The 22,149-nt window shown below is 48.7% G+C and overlaps 1 long non-coding RNA gene across 1 annotated transcript; it reads left to right on the top strand.

Annotated features, from left to right (window-relative positions):
- Positions 1-14,646: 14,646 nt before the first annotated feature.
- LOC143663443 (uncharacterized) lies at positions 14,647-20,405 on the top strand. Its single transcript, XR_013165906.1, has 3 exons — positions 14,647-14,726; positions 15,330-15,463; positions 20,177-20,405. It is a non-coding gene; the product is annotated as an uncharacterized LOC143663443 (long non-coding RNA).
- Positions 20,406-22,149: the final 1,744 nt, after the last annotated feature.

The raw sequence follows: 22,149 nt of genomic DNA, 5'->3' as shown, positions 1-22,149 counted from the left end.
CAGTGACACGAATAGACATTTGCACATTGATGTTCATAGCAGCACTGTTCATAAATGTCAAAAAGTGGAAACAATTCATGTGGTTCATCAACAGACAAGTGGATAAACCAAATGTAGCATATAGATACATATATATATATACATATACACACACACACCATGGAATATTATGTAACAGTAGGACAGAATGAGGTCCCAAAGCATATGACAATGTGGATGAATCTTGAAGACATAATGCTGAGCGAAATAAGTCAGACACAGAAGGACAGGTACTGTGTGATTTTGCTGTTGTGACTCTGATAAAGGTCCTCTCAGAGGTCACACTGTAGAATTTAGCAGACCTAGAGGCATGCAAGAGCTAGAGACGGGGAAAAGGCTACCCAAAGAGATTGAACCTAAATGCAAGGAAATGGACAGAAGTGATGGCAGCTAATGGAGTTATGAGTGACACTGCCACATAGAAGGTGACTGCGATGGAAAGAGGATGGATAGTTCCATATATCCCTCCAACTAGCTCTACAATTATAAATGAATTCTCACATGAATGCCTTCAAAGGTTTGATCTTGTAAAAGAGTGAATAGTAGAGGGATATAGAGGGAAAACTAAAACTGCATGCTATGGCCAATAGTTAACAGGAAGACGGGAACTAAGTGGGAGGTTGGAGGATGGACAAGTGATAAGGGGAGGTTTTTTTTTTTCTTTTTTTTTTATTAATTAAAAAAAGAATTAACAAAACAATTAGAAATCATTCCAATCTACATGTACAATCAGTAATTCTTAATAACATCACATAGTTGCATATTCATCATTTCTTAGTACATTTGCATCGATTTAGAAAAAGAAATAAAAAGACAACAGAATAAGAATTAAAACAATAATAGAAAGAAAAAAAAACAAAAAAAACAAAAACAAAAAACCTATACCTCACATGCAGCTTCATTCAGTGTTTTAACATAATTGCATTACAATTGGTTAGTATTGTGCTGTCCATTTCTGAGTTTTTATATCCAGTCCCGTTGTACAGTCTGTATCCCTTCAGCTCCAATTATCCCTTCTCTTTTTTTTTTTTTTTTAATTAACGGAAAAAAAGAAATTAACCCAACATTTACAGATCATACCATTCTACATATGCAATCATTAATTCTTAACATCATCACATAGATGCATGATCATCATTTCTTAGTACATTTGCATTGGTTTAGAAGAACTAGCAACATAACCAAAAAAGATATAGAATGTTAATATAGAGAGAAAAATAAAAGTAATAATAGTAAAATCAAAACAAAACAAAACAAAACAAAACAAAAACCTATAGCTCAGATGCAGCTTCATTCAGTGTTTTAACATGATTACTTTACAATTAGGTATTATTGTGCTGTCCATTTTTGAGTTTTTGTATCTAGTCCTGTTGCACAGTCTGTATCCCTTCAGCTTCAATTACCCATTGTCTTACCCTGTTTCTAACTCCTGCTGAACTCTGTTACCAATGACATATTTCAAGTTTATTCTCAAATGTCCGTTCACATCAGTGGGACCATACAGTATTTGTCCTTTAGTTTTTGGCTGGATTCACTCAGCATAATATTCTCTAGGTCCATCCATGTTATTACATGGTTCATAAGTTTATCTTGTCTTAAAGCTGCATAATATTCCATCGTATGTATATACCACAGTTTGTTTAGCCACTCTTCTGTTGATGGAGATTTTGGCTGTTTCCATCTCTTTGCAATTGTAAATAATGCTGCTATAAACATTGGTGTGCAAATGTCCGTTTGTGTCTTTGCCCTTAAGTCCTTTGAGTAGATACCTAGCAATGGTATTGCTGGGTCGTATGGCAATTCTATATTCAGCTTTTTGAGGAACCGCCAAACTGCCTTCCACAGTGGTTGCACCCTTTGACATTCCCACCAACAGTGGATAAGTGTGCCTCTTTCTCCGCATCCTCTCCAGCACTTGTCATTTTCTGTTTTGTTGATAATGGCCATTCTGGTGGGTGTGAGATGATATCTCATTGTGGCTTTGATTTGCATTTCTCTAATGGCCAGGGACATTGAGCATCTCTTCATGTGCCTCTTGGCCATCCGTATTTCCTCTTCTGAGAGGTGTCTGTTCAAGTCTTTTTCCCATTTTGTAATTGGGTTGGCTGTCTTTTTGTTGTTGAGATGAACAATCTCTTTATAAATTCTGGATACTAGACCTTTATCTGATATATCATTTCCAAATATTGTCTCCCATTGTGAAGGCTGTCTTTCTACTTTCTTGATGAAGTTCTTTGATGCACAAAAGTGTTTAATTTTGAGGAGTTCCCATTTATTTATTTCCTTCTTCAGTGCTCTTGCTTTAGGTTTAAGGTCCATAAAACCGCCTCCAGTTGTAAGATCCATAAGATATCTCCCAACATTTTCCTCTAACTGTTTTATGGTCTTAGACCTAATGTTTAGATCTTTGATCCATTTTGAGTTAACTTTTGTATAGGGTGTGAGAGATGGGTCTTCTTTCATTCTTTTGCATATGGATATCCAGTTCTCTAGGCACCATTTATTGAAGAGATTGCTCTGTCCCAGGTGAGTTGGCTTGACTGCCTTATCAAAGATCAAATGTCCATAGATGAGAGGGTCTATATCTGAGCACTCTATTCGATTCCATTGGTCGATATATCTATCTTTATGCCAATACCATGCTGTTTTGACCACTGTGGCTTCATAATATGCCTTAAAGTCAGGCAGCGCGAGACCTCCAGCTTCGTTTTTTTTCCTCAAGATGTTTTTAGCAATTCGGGGCACACTGCCCTTCCAGATAAATTTGCTTATTGTTTTTTCTATTTCTGAAAAATAAGTTGTTGGGATTTTGATTGGTATTGCATTGAATCTGTAAATCAATTTAGGTAGGATTGACATCTTAACTATATTTAGTCTTCCAATCCATGAACACGGTATGCCCTTCCATCTATTTAGGTCTTCTGTGATTTCTTTTAACAGTTTTTTGTAGTTTTCTTTATATAGGATTTTTGTCTCTTTAGTTAAATTTATTCCTAGGTATTTTATTCTTTTAGTTGCAATTGTAAATGGGATTCGTTTCTTGATTTCCCCCTCAGCTTGTTCATTACTAGTGTATAGAAATGCTACAGATTTTTGAATGTTGATCTTGTAACCTGCTACTTTGCTGTACTCATTTATTAGCTCTAGTAGTTTTGTTGTGGATTTTTCCGGGTTTTTGACGTATAGTATCATATCGTCTGCAAACAGTGATAGTTTTACTTCTTCCTTTCCAATTTTGATGCCTTGTATTTCTTTTTCTTGTCTAATTGCTCTGGCTAGAACCTCCAACACAATGTTGAATAATAGTGGTGATAGTGGACATCCTTGTCTTGTTCCTGATCTTAGGGGGAAAGTTTTCAATTTTTCCCCATTGAGGATGATATTAGCTGTGGGTTTTTCATATATTCCCTCTATCATTTTAAGGAAGTTCCCTTGTATTCCTATCTTTTGAAGTGTTTTCAACAGGAAAGGATGTTGAATCTTGTCGAATGCCTTCTCTGCATCAATTGAGATGATCATGTGATTTTTCTGCTTTGATTTGTTGATATGGTGTATTACATTAATTGATTTTCTTATGTTGAACCATCCTTGCATACCTGGGATGAATCCTACTTGGTCATGATGTATAATTCTTTTAATGTGTTGTTGGATACGATTTGCTAGAATTTTATTGAGGATTTTTGCATCTGTATTCATTAGAGAGATTGGTCTGTAGTTTTCTTTTTTTGTAATATCTTTGCCTGGTTTTGGTATGAGGGTGATGTTGGCTTCATAGAATGAATTAGGTAGTTTTCCCTCCACTTCGATTTTTTTGAAGAATTTGAAGAGAATTGGTACTAATTCTTTCTGGAACGTTTGGTAGAATTCACATGTGAAGCCATCTGGTCCTGGACTTTTCTTTTTAGGAAGCTTTTGAATGACTAATTCAATTTCTTTACTTGTGATTTGTTTGTTGAGGTCATCTATGTCTTCTTGAGTCAAAGTTGGTTGTTCATGTCTTTCCAGGAACCCGTCCATTTCCTCTAAATTGTTGTATTTATTAGCGTAAAGTTGTTCATAGTATCCTGTTATTACCTCCTTTATTTCTGTGAGGTCAGTAGTTATGTCTCCTCTTCCATTTCTGATCTTATTTATTTGCATCCTCTCTCTTCTTCTTTTTGTCAATCTTGATAGGGGCCCATCAATCTTATTGATTTTCTCATAGAACCAACTTCTGGTCTTATTGATTTTCTCTACTGTTTTCATATTTTCAATTTCATTTATTTCTGCTCTGATCTTTGTTATTTCTTTCCTTTTGCTTGCTTTGGGATTAGTTTGCTGTTCTTTCTCCAGTTCTTCCAATTGAACAGTTAATTCCTGCATTTTTGCCTTTTCTTCTTTTCTGATATAGGCATTTAGGGCAATAAATTTCCCTCTTAGCACTGCCTTTGCTGCATCCCATAAGTTTTGATATGTTGTATTTTCATTTTCATTTGCCTCGAGGTATTTACTAATTTCTCTTGCAATTTCTTCTTTGACCCACTCGTTGTTTAAGAGTGTGTTGTTGAGCCTCCAGGTATTTGTGAATTTTCTGGCATTCTGCCTATTATTGATTTCCAACTTCATTCCTTTATGATCCGAGAAAGTGTTGTGTATGATTTCAATCTTTTTAAATTTGTAGAGACTTGCTTTGTGACCCAGCATATGGTCTATCTTTGAGAATGATCCATGAGCACTTGAGAAAAAGGTGTATCCTGCTGTTGTGGGATGTAATGTCCTATAAATGTCTATTAAGTCTAGTTCATTTATAGTAATATTCAGATTCTCTATTTCTTTATTGATCCTCTGTCTAGATGTTCTGTCCATTGATGAGAGTGGGGAATTGAAGTCTCCAACTATTATGGTATTTGTGTCTATTTCCCTTTTCAGTGTTTGCAGTGTATTCCTCACGTATTTTGGAGCATTCTGGTTCGGTGCATAAATATTTATGATTGTTATGTCTTCTTGTTTAATTGTTCCTTTTATTAGTATATAGTGTCCTTCTTTGTCTCTTTTAACTGTTTTACATTTGAAGTCTAACTTGTTGGATATTAGTATAGCCACTCCTGCTATTTTCTGGTTGTTATTTGCATGAAATATCTTTTCCCAACCTTTCACTTTCAACCTATGTTTATCTTTGGGTCTAAGATGTGTTTCCTGTAGACAGCATATAGAAGGATCCTGTTTTTTAATCCATTCTGCCAATCTATGTCTTTTGATTGGGGAATTCAGTCCATTAACATTTAGTGTTATTACTGTTTGGATAATATTTTCCTCTGCCATTTTGCCTTTTGTGTTATATATATATCATATCTGACTTTCCTACTTTCTACACTCTTCTCCATACCTCTCTCTTCTGTCTTTTTGGTTCTGACTCTAGTGCTCCCTTTAGTATTTCTTGCAGAGCTGGTCTCTTGGTCACAAATTCTCTCAGTGACTTTTTGTCTGAGAATGTTTTAATTTCTCCCTCATTTTTGAAGGACAATTTTGCTGGATATAGGAGTCTTGGTTGGCAGTTTTTCTCTTTTAGTAATTTAAATATATCATCCCACTGTCTTCTAGCCTCCATGGTTTCTGCTGAGAAATCTACACATAGTCTTATTGGGTTTCCCTTGTATGTGATGGATTGTTTTTCTCTTGCTGCTTTCAAGATCCTCTCTTTCTCTTTGACCTCTGACATTCTAACTAGTAAGTGTCTTGGAGAACGCCTATTTGGGTCTAATCTCTTTGGGGTGCGCTGCACTTCTTGGATCTGTAATTTTAGGTCTTTCATAAGAGTTGGGAAATTTTCAGTGAAAATTTCTTCCATTAGTTTTTCTCCTCCTTTTCCCTTCTCTTCTCCTTCTGGGACACCCACAACACGTATATTTGTGCGGTTCATATTGTCCTTGAGTTCCCTGATACCCTGTTCAAATTTTTCCATTCTTTTCCCGATAGTTTCTGTTTCTTTTTGGAATTCAGATGTTCCATCCTCCAAATCACTAATTCTATCTTCTGTCTCTTTGAATCTATCATTGTAGGTATCCATTGTTTTTTCTATCTTTTCTACTTTGTCCTTCACTTCCATAAGTTCTGTGATTTGCTTTTTCAGTTTTTCTATTTCTTCTTTATGTTCAGCCCATGTCTTCTTCATGTCCTCCCTCAATTTATCGATTTCGTTTTTGAAGAGGTTTTCCATTTCTGTTCGTATATTCAGCATTAGTTGTCTCAGCTCCTGTATCTCATTTGAACTATTGGTTTGTTCCTTTGACTGGGCCATATTTTCAATTATTTGAGCGTGATCCGTTATCTTCTGTTGGCGTCTGCGCATTTAGACAGATTTCCCTGGGTATTGGATCCAAAAGTTTGGAAGATTTTTCTGTGAAATCTCTGGGTTCTGTTTTTCTTATCCTGCCCAGTAGGTGGCGCTCGTGGCACACGTTTGTCTGCGGGTCCCACCAGTAAAAGGTGCTGTGGGACCTTAAACTTTGGAAAACTCTCGCCGTCCTGGGGGTTCGCTAGCCGAAGCGGCTTGAGCCGGCCCGGGGTCCGAACGCAGGGAGGGTTGCTGGTCGCCGCAGCCAGGGAAAGAGCCCGTCCGAATTTCCTAGTCGGCCCTGGGCAACAAGCGTGGCGGGAGGGCGCCAGCGGCAGCGGCCCGCCCGAGAGAGTGCACGTTCCCCGGGAGTCACGGGTTTGGAAGGGGCCTCCCCCACCCGTCACCGTTCTCCGCGGCCTGGGGGTTTCCGATCCAATTCTCTCAGTTGGTCCGGGGGCTGCGCGTGGTGTGGGCGCCAGCCGTCTTTGTTTCAGGGGACCGCCTCTCCAATTCTCCCAGCCGGCCCGGGAAGGGGGAAGGGAGTAACTCCGGCCGCTTGCCACCCCGCCCGGTAAGGCCCGCGCGCCTCGGCGATCTCACCCGAGCTGCTTCTCTCAGCCAGCCAGCCGTTCCAGGATGGGGTACGCTGTCTTTTTTATCTCTGTTGTGGCTTTGGGCACTTTCTGTATCGTTTCTACTCCCCTAGTAGGTGTCCTGGAGAAGAAACTAAGATCCGCGCGTCTTACTAAGCCGCCATCTTCCAGGAAGTCTCAAGGGGAGGTTTTGACTTGTTATTTGGTGAGACTGTGTTTATCGATTCTTTGTCTCTTTGGACCAGTGAAAATTGTCTAAAACTGAGAGTGCTGAAGATTGTACAATCAAGTGAGGACACTGTAAGACATGGTTTGTTTATTTTGGACATTCTCCATGACACCCGATGCATGGAAGAGGCCAAAGGGTGCAATAACTGAGAAGCCAAAAAAAAAAAGAAATATTGATTATGTTTGGGTTTTTCCAGTTTTTGATTAAAAATAAAGCTGCCATGTATATTTGTGCAAAAAAAAGAAAGAAAAACTATATATTGTTAGTAATTTACAAATTAAGTAATTTTGCACCTATTAAATTAGCAAATAATTAAAAGCACTAACAAGTGTGTAAAAAAACAAACAACAGCTGAGAAGCAGAAAGGCAAGCTGTGATATATATATAGAGAGATATAAATATATATAAATGAGGAAATGTGTGGTTACAAAACAGAAGGACATTGCGAGGCACACAACAAACTGAGTGAACCTTGGGGACAACGTGATGTGCAAAATAAGCCGGAAACAAAAGACAAACATGCTGAGGTCGCTTTCAAAAAATACTTGTAAGAAAATTGGAGGCTGAATTGTAAACTCTTAGAGGAGCCGCACTTAGCTGGAAGTCGTGGATGTGTTTCTGGGATCCGAGACTCTGAGCTGTGCGTGGGTTGGCTGGCGTCTCCCTGGGACTCTGAGTCCCTCCGTGACACGTGAGACTCAGAGCGAGCTCTGCAGCTCGGAGAGGCAACGTGGTTCCGTGCAATAACAGTTGAAGTAAACAAAAAAGAGGTCGAGCTTCAATTAGAGATAAAAACCAATCGAATCTGCTGGTCTAAGGTAAATCAGAATACAGGGTAAAGGTGATCGAATACGCACTCCAGACCTTCACCCACTGTGTGAGATCAAAGGCAGACAGGTTTGTTATGTCCAGAACCTAAATTTTCTGTAACACACAATCTAAATCACCCTGTCCGAATGGCTCATTTAAACAACCCAAACTCCTGGAGTCCAGAGTGGGATTGAGGCCTTGCAGTTCTGTGAGGTTTAACGTAATTCCTAGAGACATCTTAGATAATGGTGAGCTGACAATTTAAAAGTATTGGCAGAGTCCCTTGAAGGACTGGAGAAGTTTGGAACCACTAAACTTCCCCATCTGGGAACCCCTGGTGCTCCCTAGAACATGAGGGACTCCCACAAAAAAGGCCACGTCCTTGATTTTGAGGCTTGCGCTTATGAAACCTATTTCTGTAGTGGAAAAACTAAGACTATCTATAATTATGCCTAAGAGTCTTTTCCAGGGAAACTTTTTAGTTGCTCAGATGTGGCCTCTCTCTCTCCCTCTAAGCCCAACTCTGCAAGTGAAGTCACTGCCCTCCTTCCATGCGGGACATGACATCCAGGGGTAAAAATCTCCCTGACAATGCGGGGCGTGACTCCCAGGGGTAAGCCTGGCCCTGGCACTGAGGGAGCAACAATATCTTTATGACAAAAAAGGCGGAAAGAAGCGTAACAAAATAAGGCATCAGTGGCTGAGAAATCAAATGGAGTTGAGAAGCTGCTCTGGAGGCTGCTCTTACTCAAGCTTCAGTCAGACACTGCTAATTGCCACAGATTGTCATACCCCATAAACGTCATTCCTGTTAACCCTAAAGAACACCCAGGGTCTTAGCTGAGGTTCTTCAAAGGTTCCATGCACCAAAATTACTTTCCAGAAACCTACAACCTCCAGATGGGTCCCTGGACCAGATAAGTCCTGAAATGCTAAGGGCCCAGCCTCTCCAGAATCACCTAGTTCCATCCCCTACCCCATGTTTTCGGCAGCCCCTTCCAACATGAAAATGTCAGAATGGGCAGAGCCCAAATACCCCTAAACATTGGTAATAGGATCAAAGGAGAGGGAGGAGTTACAACAGAGAAGAGAGGACTGAATAAATGAGTATGACTGCTGAATTACTATACTGATATTTCTTTCAGTTTCTAGTGTCTTGGAGCAGCTAGAAGGAAAAACCTAAAATTGTGGAACTGTAACCCATACCAAACTCTGAAATCTGTTCTACAACTATTTGTTGCAATGTACTTTGAGATCTATTGCCTTTTTGTATATATGTTATATTTTACAATTAAAATGTTTTTTTTAAAGACTTTACTGGATTCCAGTATCACTGTATCATAGACGTGTAATTTCCACAAGACCATCGACAGGGTGCTAAGTTGCAGGTCATCTTTTATTCTCAGCCGCATGGGCTGGGCGACCTGACCCCCAACGGGCCACGTGTAAGCCTGCCCAGAACAAAGGTTCCAGGTCAGGCTTTAGAGGACAGTAATGTAAATGTAAAACAAAAGGAAATCCTGAAAATCTAAAAAAAAACCACACAAGTGGATCAAGGAGCTACATATAAGAGCCCAAACCATAAAACTCTTAAATCATAACATGGGGCAAATCTCCATGACGGATTTGGCAGTGGATAGTTACATTTCACACTAAAAGCACAAGCAACCACACAAAATAGATACATTCACCTTCATCAAAATAAAAACTTTGTGAATCAAAGGATTTTATTTTAAAAAGTGAAATCCAACCTAAAGAATAGGAAAAAGTGTCAAATCATATATCTGAAAAGGGATTAATATTCAGAACATATAAAGAAAACTCCTCCACACACCCAAAAAATAAGCAACCCAGATAAAAATGGGCAAATGACACATACAGACATTTTTCCAAAGACAGGCAAATGGCCAAAAGCCCATGAAAAGATTCTCAACATGAGTTATTAGGGAAATGCAAATCAAAACCACATATGAGATACCATTTATTAAACATAATAATGACTATTTGTTTTTTAAGTAAAGGAAATACCCATTGCTGTTGAAGACGTGGAGAAATAAGAGCCCCCGTGCACGGAAGCTGTGGAATCAGACCGCGCGGCTGCTGCGGAGAAGACAGAATTACCAAATGACCCGCCAGTCCGCTCCCGGTCGCACAGAAGCTGGAAGCAGGAACTCGGGCAGATGCACATGCACCAGTGTCCAAAGCAGCATATTCGCACCGAAAGGTGGAGACGCTCGCGTCCATCGCAGATGAATGGACCGGCCGAGTGTGATGTAGCCACACAACGGAAAGTTATTCAGCCACAAACAAAAAGGAACGAAGTTGTGAACCTGCCACAACACATGTGAGCCTTGGAAACATTACGCTGAGTGAAGTCAGTGAGGTACCTAAGGACAAATGCTGCACGCTGTCACGTTCACGATACTCACATAACACTTGTATCTAGAAATAACACATTCATAGAGGCAGAAAGTAGATCAGAGCCTCCCAGGGGTTGAAGGGATGAGGGAGGGAAAGTTGTTGCTTGTTAGGGATGCAGAATGTTCATAAGTCTTAGAAATTTTGAAATCAAAAGATATCAGGATAGATTGCAGAAAGAATATAAAACTGTAAAATATCTTGTGGCATTTTATTCTGTTCTGTTTGTCAATTTAGTTTTTTTATTGTGAAATATAATATATACAAAAAAGCAATACATTTCAAAGTACATTGTAACAAGTAGTTGTAGAACAGATTTCAGAGTTTGGTTTGGGTTATAACCTAAAAACTTTAGGTTTTTCCTTCTAAATACTCCAAGGCACTGAAAACTTTAGTCTTCAATATTTAGGAAATATTGCTATGCTGACTCAGCAATCATACTTGTTGTTAAACCCTATCTTTCTCTAACCCCATCATCACCTTTGATCTTTCTATCCCTCTCTTTAGGGGTATCTGGGTTATGCATGTTCTAATTTTTTCGTGTTGGAAGGGGCTGTCAACAAAATGGGGTAGGGGATGGAACTAGCTGATGTTCTGGAGAGGCTGGGCCCTCTGGATTTCAGGACTCATCTGGCCTAGGGACCATCTGGAGGTTGTAGGTTTCTGGAAAGTAAACATTGTGCATGGAATCTTTGTAGAATCTCAGCTAGAGCCCTTGGTGTTCTTTAGGGCTGGCAGGAATGGTTTTGGTTGGGGTTTGACAAACCATGATAAATAGCAATATCTCGCTGAAACTTTCTTAAGAGTAGCCAGAGAAGCCTCTGGACTCTATTTGAACTCTTCCGGCCACTGATACCTTATTTGTTACACCTCCTTTCCCCCTTTTGGTCAGGATGGAATTGTTGATCCCATGGTGCCAGGTCCGGATTCATCCCTGGGAGTCATCTCCCACGCCGCCAGGGAGACTTCCACCTCTGGATGTCATGTCCCACGTAGTGGGGAGGGCAATGGTTTCACTTGCAGCGTTGGGCTTAGAGAGAGAGAGGCCACATCTGAGCCACAAAAGAGGTTTTCTGGAAGTGACTCTTAGACATAACTATAGATAGGCTTAGCTTCTCTGCTGTATAAATAAGATGCACAAGCGCAAACCTCAAGATCAAGGGCTTGGCCTAGTGACTTGGGGGTCCCTAATGTTTGAGAGAGTATCAGAGGTTTCCCCAGGGGTAAAGCTTAGTAGTTCCATTTTTTTTTCTCCCGTCCCTCAAAGGACTTTGCTTTTTAATTATCTGCTCAATGTGCTCTGGGCTGTATCTGGTTTTCCTACCAGGCCACACAGAATGACAAGCCCATGTTCCCACTCTGGGCCCCATGGGTTCCGGTTATTTTAATGATCTATCCAGACAGGTTGAGTTAGATCATGTGCTACAGAAAATTTAGATTATGGACAAAATAAACCTCTCCTCCTTTGTTCTTATTGGGTAGGTGAAGTTCTAAAATACGGACAATGTCTTCCTTACCCCATGCTCTGATTTCCATTAGTGCCGGCCCAAGCAGCCTCATTCTTACCTCTAACCGAAGCCTGATCTCTTTTCGTTCCTTTAACGCTTGTCCGTGGCAACGCTGACTTCCAGAACTGCAGACCTCCTCTGAGCCTCACGTGTCACACAGACGCCCAAAGGCTCAAGGAAATACCAGGTTATAGATACAGCCCAGCCTCTCAAAATCTATAAATAATAATTGCAGCACTGGACTACATGTGACTGCCATAAGGACTGACAATCTAGGCCCCGATGTTCTTATAATTATTTTTGAAAAGAGATCATACAATATTTGATCTTTTGTTTCTGGCTTATTTTGCAGCACATGACGTCCCGAGGCTCATTCACCTCGTTGGATGCCTCACACCCTTGTTCCTTTCCACAGCCGCCCACTGTCCCATCACGCGTACACAGCGCAGCTGGTCATTCTACTTCTCAGCCGGTGCAGCCTCCAGCCACCTCCAGCCATTGGGCTCATGGACAGTGTCCACAGCCAGCAGCCTGTACCTCACATTATCCTCACTCAGTTGGACAATCATCCACACTCTCAATTTTAGACAATTTTCATTGTTCCCAAGAGAAAAATAATCAATAAACACACCCTCACTAAATAGAAAACCCAAACCTCCCCTTAACTCTTGTCCTCCCCCCTATCAGTTACCCCCGTGTTGCTGTGGCACTGTTGACGTCTTCCTGTTAAACGTAGCCCAGAGCAGGCAAGGGTAGTTTTCTGCCCGTACCCCTCTATTATCGACTCTTTATGCAAGATTCATACCTTTGAAGTGGTTCATGCAAGAACTTATTTATGTTTGTGGTGTTAATCGATGGGACCCATGGGTCGAAACAACCCCTTTCTATCATGCTCACCTTCAATATGGCGAGATTGCGTGCAGACCCACCCAGCAATCACCTTCACTCCTGTCCCTTCCCTTCCGTTGGAGTTCCACCTCATTAGGTGTCCACGTCGATCTAGTTCATGAATTAAGAAACACAGTCCAAAATAAAGCTCAAATGTTATTAGTTAATAAATGTTAAGACTTTGTGTTTTAAAAATTAAACATACATGTTTAGCAACAAATGTAAATAATTAAACAGAAAAAAATTGTGGTTTGATGACTCATATTGACAAAATGGTGCTAAGTGTTGAGTCTGAGGGACCTGCACAGGGGAGTTGATTTTACTCTTCTCTGTTTTGTGTGTGTGTGTGTGTGATATAATTTACAAATAGATTAATTTTCTAAATTTTTTGACCTATTATGACAAAATAACCCCAATAGCTAAACAAAAAGAAAAGTGACAATGGCAATTCACAAAAACTGAAAACACATGTCCAATAGCCATGAAGGGAAACTTCCAACCTGTCTGGGATCCAGGGAAAGGCCAACAACCCCAGTCAGTATCTTTGCTACCTCTTGGGGTTGGGGGGAAGCTTGGCTGGAGACTTTTTTCAGCCCTTAAAAGTGTCTTCTGCAGGGCGTATGCCCCCTGACAAGCAGGAAGCAGCTACAGAAGACAGGCCCTCAACCCTCAGCACCCCTTAATATTAAGGGGCGACTCTCCCCTACACGGGACATGACTCCCAGGGGTGTAAACTTCCCTGGCAACATGGGACAGAACTCCTGGAATGAGCCAGGAACTGACATCATGGGACTGAGAAAACCTTCTCGACCAAAAGGCGGAAGAGAGAAATGAGGCAAAATAAAGTCTCAGTGGCTGAGATTCCGGAGTCAAGAGGTTATCCTGGAGGTTATTCTTATGCATTCTATAGCTATCCCTTTTTAGTCTATAGTGTATTGGAGTGGCTGGAGGGAAGCCCCTGAAACTATTGAGCTGTGTTCCAGTAGCCTTGATTCTTGAAGATGATTGTATAATGATATTGTTTTTACAATGCGACTGTGTGGTTGTGAAAACCTTGTGGCTGATATTCCTTTTATCCAGGATGTGCCCAGATGAGTAAAAAAATATGGATAAAAATAAATAAATAATGAGGGGGTAAGGGATAAACTAAATTGGGTAGATGGAAATACCAGTGGTCAATGAGAGGGAGGGGTGAGGGTATGGGATGTGTGAGCTTTTTCTTTTATCTTTTTATTTCTTTTTCTGGACTGATGCAAATGTTCTAGAAATGATTATTTTTGTGATGAACACACGACTATGTGACGATATTGTGAGCCACTGACGTACACCATGCATGGACTGTGTGTGTGTGTGAAGATCTATCGGTGAAGATATAGAAAAAAAAAGATACGGGGTGAGAACTCTGAACAGAAAGAGGGGGAGAGAGGAAAAACCGTGACGGCGCCTTGGGCAAGGGCGGTCAGTGGAGGCCAGGGGCCCGGGCCGGCCCAGCCCAGCCCCCCGCCGAGGGAGGCCCCCTGCAGGACACATGCGGCATAGCCCGCCCGTCTGAAGCCCAACGACCCCACCTGACTGGGTCCCTCCACTCGGCCTGGCCTGGGGAGAAGGGAGGGGATGAGGGGGCCCCAGCGAGGGAGGGGGAGGGACGTATAGCAAATCCCTGACAGCCGGGGGCCCCACAAGGCCCACCGCCTCTGGCTGGTGGCGTCCTGGGACGACGGCGTGGATGAGCCTCGAGGACACTGCATTGAGGGATTTAAGTCAGACCCAGAGGGACAAACACTGTGTGATGTCACCCATAGAACCCATTGTAATGTGCATGATAAAATGGACACGGAATATAGAGTTCCAGGAGATAGAACGAGGCTGAAGAATGGGGAGCCGTTGCTTCCGACATGCCGAGGTTTTGACTAGACTGACCGGAGGTGAGTGGGAATGGATTGGCAGCGCTTGCGTGGAGCGTGGGGACTGAGCTGCGCCGTGTGGGGCAGGGGACAGGGGACGGGCAGAGTCGGTGGGTCCCCAGAAGGAAATCTGGGCCTTGAAGCACGGAATGGAGCAGTGAGACCAGCGGTGGACGATGACCGTGGCTGACGTACAAACTGAACACGTCCTCCATGAACCCGAACGAACGTGTGAAACTGTCACACAAGGAGTTAATAATAGAGGGGCCTGTGGGGAAATGCACCTGGCTGCAAACTGTGGACCAGGCTTAACAGTGACGTTTAACTTTCTCTCAACAGCAGTTACAGACGTGCCACTGCAATGCCAGGGTTCACGGATGGGGGGATGGGGGATGGGATGTTTGGCGGTTTTTCTTTCTTTTTACTTTTTCCTGGAGTGATGAAGATGTTCTCCAACTGATCGCGGCGATGAATGCACAACCACGTGACGATGCTGTGGGCTGTTGATTGCACACTTTGGCTGGACTGCACAGTGTGTGACGAAATCTCACGAATGTGCAATGAAAAGGAAAACAATACGCCTTCCCTCTCACCCCACAGTCCCACCCTTGCTTCTCCATGCAGCTGCGAAGGGTGGCGGAGCAGTTGCCCACCAAAGCGCACCCCGAGCTCCATCACTACAGGAGATGCTTACGCTGGGAGTGCGGGTGGAGAAGCGGCCGCGAAAGCTGTCGTCGGTCACCAACCCCTAAGAGAAGGTCAGAGGGAAGCACCCACCTGCGCAGGGACCGCGGCAGCGTTGTTGGGACACAGGGGGGCTTTTTCTCCTTTGCATCTTTTCACGAGCACGCCTTACTTTTACCATCAGGAGAGGGGGCACTGTCTGAGGTAGCAGGGTCCTCCCTCCTCTGAGGCAGGGCTCAGCCCGGTCAGCAGGGCGTGCACGGGCACCCTTGTTGCAGCCGGGCAGACACCTGGGTGTGCCACCTGGGGCTTTGCTGCTTGTGATGCTGCCGTGGCTTCTAGCCTGTCCCTCAAAAGATGTGCCAAGTCCCAACCCCAAGACCTGTGATGGGCCCTGGCTGGGAAACGGTCTCCGAGGAAGGAGCAGGGCAGGGGTGGGCCGTCCCAGGCTTGGGCCCCGGGTCCCGGGTCCGGGGGCTGATCCAGGCGATGAGAGGGGGATGTGGGCACAGAAGCACGGAGAGGAGGCCGCATGGGCAGAGATGGGGGGGAGGTGCCTGGGGACATGGGGCGTGGACGGGGCAGGCAAGACCTTCGGGGGCCTCTGGGTGTGCCCTGCCCTCCCCTGCACTGGGACTTTCAGCCGTCTCAAGCCTCCCCCCCCACTTTGTGGTCCTTTGCCCACACCCAACCCAGCCCTGAGCTGCCGCCCAGACCTGTATGGGGGGACAGACACACACCCTATGGCCTGAGCAGCAAACAGGGGCTCCAGGCCCCATGGCCTCTGCCCTGGCCTCAGCGGGGTGGCCAAATGATGCCCCTGCAGGGAGTTCCGGCTCCGAGACCACAGACCGTTTTGAGTATTAATCATGAAGTAAAACAAACCAACGCCAGCAGTGAAAATTTTCCTTTATTGAATTTTTATATTACAAAATCATCAGTAAAAGGTTAATTTACTAGTTGTTACAAGGCAAAAAAGAAAGGAAAAGAATGATGGATTGATACTTCTTAATCACATTAGTGTATTTCAGTAAACTTTTATTTTGGAACAATTTTAGATTCACAAAAAAAGACCATGGGTCCCCACCGCACTCCTGCAAGGTGAACGCTCCACAGAGCGACGGGCACTGGTCGAACGGAAGTAACGCGGCCCCTGGCAGGGACTGAGCCCCGCGCGCTGCCGCCCCCGCCCCACATTCCCGCTGCGTCCGGGTCTGCGCGTCAGGACCCCCGAGGCAGCGTCCCACCCGCACCTGGGCGCCCTGGGTGGGAGGCGGCCGCGGGCGACCCCTGAAGGGGCGGGACTGCGAGGCGGGTCACGCGCGAGCGGCCGGGGGCGCGTGGGGTGCACAGACAGACACAAGCGCGCTGGAGTGCTGCCGCCACTGCGAGGACTGGAGCAGCCGCGAGTGGTTCCGGGGAGAGTGGACGCGCACCGCGCCGGCTGCTGGGTGACCGGAGCGTCTGGGTGGCCCCCGCGCCCAGGGCTGCATCCCCGAGGGGCGGCAGGAGTAGGACCGTGGGACCCCGCTCAAGACTGGGAAGTGGGGGCGGCTCCGGCGGGCGGGGCGCCTGTCCAGATCCCTCAGGGACCCCGAGTAGGTGGGGAACAGCCATCCTCGGCATTTGGAGAGTGGCCAGCGCCCGCCTTGCGGGCACCCAGTGCGGGGGGAGGGGGCGTCAGCGTGCACGGAGCAGCTGCTGCAGGCGGGTGGGCACCTCCCCCGGCGACCCCCACCACGCAATCCTGCACCTGCTCCTGCCTGCTGACCGGCTGCCTAGAGGCAGAGCCCAGGTCAATCCCACTCATGGCCCACACTTGTGGGCACGACGGGAAGGTCGTCACCCTCGAGAACAGGGGGACGGGCTAAAAGCTGGCACACAAATATTATGTACTTTGGGGCAGTGGCCAGGGCAGGGACCGAAAGCTGAGGGCCCAGGCCTTGAGGCAGGGCGGTAAGGGCCGGCTCTGACATGGGAGTGAAGAAGTGAGTGGGGGAGGTGTGAGGGAGGTCCTGTGCAAAGGTCCTGGGGCAGGAGAGCACGTGCAGGGGTGTGCCGAGGCCAGGCGGAGGGAGGGGCAGAGCCCAGCGTCTCCAAGCCCAGCGTCTTGGTTGTTCTCCAGACACAGCAATACAGAGGGACTGGGGTGACCGCGGGGATCCAGGCTCCGGCACCGAGGCCGAGGGGGGCTCCTGCAGAGAGGATGGGGCTGCGGGCAAGACACGTGGACACTGTTCCCTCCAGCCACTCACCCGGCCGCGCCCGGAGCAGCGAGCCCAGCCCCCCTGCGTTTTGCCTCCCGGGCCCGAGGAGGCCGGCGGGCCAGCGAGGGCAAGGCTGGAACCCTGAGCCCCGAGTGCCCGGCTCCTGCAGCTCCCGTCCCCAGATTCGATTTCTTCTTTCTCATTACCACCGTAATAGGTCCTTCAGACCTCATTCCAGCCCAGATATCATCTGACCCGTATAATTAATTAATTATAGCCCAAATATTATAGATTATTAAAAATAGCATAACTAATAGTGTAATATCTCAAGCTGTCGACTTTAATAGTCAACATTGTCTTGGCGGCGCTTATCAGGCCGGGACACCCGGCGCGAGGCCCGGCTCGGGGTAATTTGGCCGTCAGCTGCCGCCCTGGGGTGACTGTCAGGCCCTCGGCGCAGCGCAGCTCATTTGAAATCGTTAAACCGCCTGCGACGTCGGCGCCGGGGCTGCCGTTTCCTGTCCTCCCCCTGCAGCAGCCCCGGCCCCAGGGAGGGAAAGAAATCGCGGCGTGCGCGGCGGAAGGGAGGCGGCCTCGGGCTCAGGGCCCCCATCCCGGGCTCGCGTCCTGGCCACACGCCGGCGGCCGCGGGGACGCAGTGGGCCACCCCAGGTTAAAATCGCCGACAGCACAAGCGCGGACGGCGGGGGCCGCCCCAGGGTGGCTCTCAGGGGGGCCCCAAGGGCCCCCCGCGTCCTCAGACTGGAGGGCGGAAGGTCTCGCTGGACAGCCCAGCGCCGCGCACGGACACACGGACACACGCCAGCACATGCAAGAGGACAGACGGACGGTCCTGGGCGGCCCACGCGGACCGAGGTCCACAAGAGTCAGACCCGAGGGGCGCGCGGGGGCGGCGGGGAGGCCTCGGGGGAAACCCGCGCCTGAGACGGCGCCACCTGCGCGCGCATGGCTCCACGGACACGCACATCGCCCCTCGGACACGCACATCGCCCCTCGGACACGCGCATCGCCCCTCGGACACGCGCATCGCCCCTCGGACACGCGCACCGCCCCTCGGACTCGCACATCGCCCCTCGGACACGCGCATCGCCCCTCGGACTCGCACATCGCCCCTCGGACACGCGCATCGCCCCTCGGACTCGCGCATCGCCCCTCGGACACGCGCATCGCCCCTCGGACACGCGCATCGCCTGCCGCCCCCGCCGCCCGGTCTCTGGTCCACCGTCCCGCCCAACTAGGGGGTGGGCGGCAGCTTCAAGGGGCCGGGCGCCGAGACCCCAAATACGCAATAAGGGGACCCCCCCAAGGGGAGGGGCTCGGCGGCGGGGAGGGGGCGGCGGAGGGGGCCTGGGCTGCGGGCGGCGGGGGCCAGCGCGCCTAGGGCGGGAGGGGTCTCGGCGAAACTCCGCGCTCCGCGGCTCAGCCGCCGGCAGCGCGCGCCCACGTGAGCGCGCAGAGCTCCGCGGACACGCGCCGCGCCCCCCAGCCCCCTCGCTGTGGGCGGACTCGCTCCTCGGAGGCTTCCCCTCGAGAGTTATTCAAATTTCTAATTATGATTCATGCGTGTGATCATAATAATTTAATAATCAAGGCTCCTCAAGAGGCATTAACCTCAATTAAGCTCATTAGGCGGCCTGACCCGCACCGCCCCCCCCACCTCGCGTCGGGCCCCGGGGCCGCCACCTCACCCGGGGCTGAAGAGGGCCCCCCGCGGGCGCGTCGTGGGGGCGTCTCCTCTGCACCCAGCCAAGGAGCGCCGGCTGTGAACCCGTGCTGTGCCCCTCCCGCCCCTACCCGGGACTGGCCTCCGAAACCCCCGGTCCACACAGGGCCTCCCCGCCTTGCACCACCCGCCCACCTGCCCAGGACGCTCCCCGCGCCCCTCCCTCCTTTCCGCTTCCCGGAACCTCCCCCCGCACAGCCGCAGCCCCCCCCCCCCCAGCCCTCAGGATGGAGCCCTCCCGGAGCATCCTGACCCAGACCCCCCACACCCACCACAGGTCCCCCCTCTGAGGGTGGCATGGATGGTGTGGCGTGAAGGAGTCCCTCTTGGAGCAAGGGAGGGGATGCCGAGTCTGGGTGACTGTGGGGAATACCCCAAAACAAAGGTCCCGAGGCCTGGTGGGGGTGGGGAGTAGACAAATGGAAGTTTGGTCATAGACGGAGAAACTGAGGCAGGGGTGGACTGAAAAGTCAAGTGAGTTGGGAACTGGGTAAGAAGATGCGTGCAAACTCTCAGATGGGAGGGTGCTGATAAAGGCTGTGCTTTCTCAACTCTCAGATGCCAGGGGCAGTAAGCTGTCTCAGTTGTACCGGTCAGGTTTCTGCCAGGCCATGCCATGTAACAAACACAGCCCCAAACTCCAGTGGTTCCCAGCTCGTGTGCTTCCTGCCCACAGATTGCTGGTCGGCTATGGTGGTGGCCCAGCCTGCCAAAGCCGCCGGAATGCAACACGCCAGAGATGATTGCCTTTTAATCAAAGGGGGTTATTTAGTTAAAAACTTGTAGTTCTTCAGAGGAAGGGCAGCTAATTTTATCTGAGGATCTCTGTTACACAGAAAGACACAGGGTGATGTCTACTGGTCTTCTCTTCTGGCTTCTGGGTTTCAATGGCCTTCCCCAGTGACTCCTTTCTGCATCTGCGGACGTCTGGGCTGAGCTGTGAGGGCTGAGATGAGGGGTGCTGAGCTGCGAGGGCTGAGCTGCGTTGGCTCTCTCCTGACCTCTCTTTTAAGCCTCCAGCCAATTGAATTAAGCCTCACTCATTGCAGAAGGCGCTCCCCTGAGTCAACTGTGGATGTGATCAGCCACAGGTGAGTTTTGCATGCTGATGGCTCAGGTCCACAGCAACAGAACGAGGTACCCTGACCTGGCCAGGTTGACACCTGACCCATCTACCACAGATGGTGCATCTGGGCTGGGTTCAGGGCTGCTCCACGCCTTCAGCCCAGTCCAGGGCTCCTGGAGGAGGATGGAGGCTCTGAGAGGGCAGAACACAGGGAGCCACTTAAGGCCTGACCTCAGCACGCCTGCCCGCATGCCGTCACAGGCCACATGGCCAAGCCCAGCTCCCTGGGGGCAGGAGCCCTGGAGGAGAGGGTGGACTCCACGTGTCTCTGGGCATCTCCCGTGGGCACATTGCTCCTTGCAGCCCTGACGCCCAGTCCCATCACACACTAAAGCCCAGTGCCACAGGCATCTATGCACTGGGGTCATGCCCCCTGCCCTGCCCCCAGGTCAGCAGGCCCCCCGGCCTCTCTAGCACCGCCCAAGAGAGGGAGTCAAATGGCTGGAGCTCCTCCTGCCCCCTACAGACTGCACCCGCCCCCCAGCAGCACAGGTGCCCCCGGCTCCTCCACCATCAGAGGTTGCTGCTGGTCTCTGTCTCCTCCCCTGCAAAGTGGAAGGTACCCCTAGGGTCCTTTCAGCTCTGGAGGGCACCTGTTCCTCCCCTCTGTGTGTCTAGGGCTGCTCCATGAGGAGGCCCACAGGCTTCTGGTCTGGGGACAGAGACGGACCCAGGCCACGCCAGGGAAGGAAGATGGGAGCAGCCAAGCATGGGGCCTGGTCCACCAGGAGAAGGCAGCTCACTCACCAGGGGAGTGGGGCGCGGCTGCTCCCCAGTCCTGGCCACAGCGGGGCTTGCAGGCGTAAGTCTGCACTTGGGGGTGGGGACAGGGCTCTGCCTTGAAGGGACTGCCCGTGCTGCCTGGGCATGGGCTCAGGACGAGCTGGAAGCAGTAGGAGGTGCTGAGGTCGGGGCGGGGGAGGGCTGGGCCGGCCGGCCGTGCTCTCCTGGGGAGGGTGGGCCCTGGGCCGAGCATTGGGAGCTCTGGGTCTTCTCGTGCTGTCTCCTGACCATGGCCCTGGAGTGGGAATCTGGGACTCCATGAGATTCCAGGGGGGTCTGCTCCAGGATCCGTCACCACCTCTGTTCTTGGGGGTTTGGGGGATGGAATTATACACCCCAGAGAAACACCTTCTTAATCTTAATCCATTCCTGCGGGTGTGAACCCATTGTAGGTGGGACCTTTCGATGAGGCTGCTTCCCGTGAGGTGTGGCCCAGCCCCAGCTCTGACGCCGTGAGCCCCTCAGGCCCTGCCGCGAAGCCGGCCTGTCGGATGGTGCCCGTTTCAGCAGCCCTGCGCCCAGAGCACGGCGGTGGCACCCACTGTCGACTCTGGCTTCCCGCTGGCCTCACCACACCGCGGGACAGCCGCCTCGTCCATCCTTGGGCATCCTCGGGGCACCCCCCAATGCGCGCGGGTGTTACACAGGAAACCAACGGGGCTTTCCAATCGTGCGGAAAGCGCTGCATCTCCCCCCACCCCACCCCCATCCACTCTTATTGGGCCAGTACTTCCCCCAAAATAGTCCCTGGGACAGGTCCTGGTGGGAGAGTTACAGCCCAGGAGCCATGCACAGTCACACTCACACACCTGCGGCTGCCTTTGGCTGTAACAGTCCACCCAGTAGATGTCACATTTCTCGACAGTGCAGCCCAAAGACGCCACAGGGACACCTGCATTC

The sequence above is a fragment of the Tamandua tetradactyla genome, chromosome 19 (genome assembly GCF_023851605.1).
Source record: "Tamandua tetradactyla isolate mTamTet1 chromosome 19, mTamTet1.pri, whole genome shotgun sequence".
Classification (NCBI taxonomy): domain Eukaryota; kingdom Metazoa; phylum Chordata; class Mammalia; order Pilosa; family Myrmecophagidae; genus Tamandua; species Tamandua tetradactyla.
The sequence above is the reverse complement of the archived record's forward strand: the minus strand, read 5'-3'. Positions and strand labels throughout refer to the sequence as shown.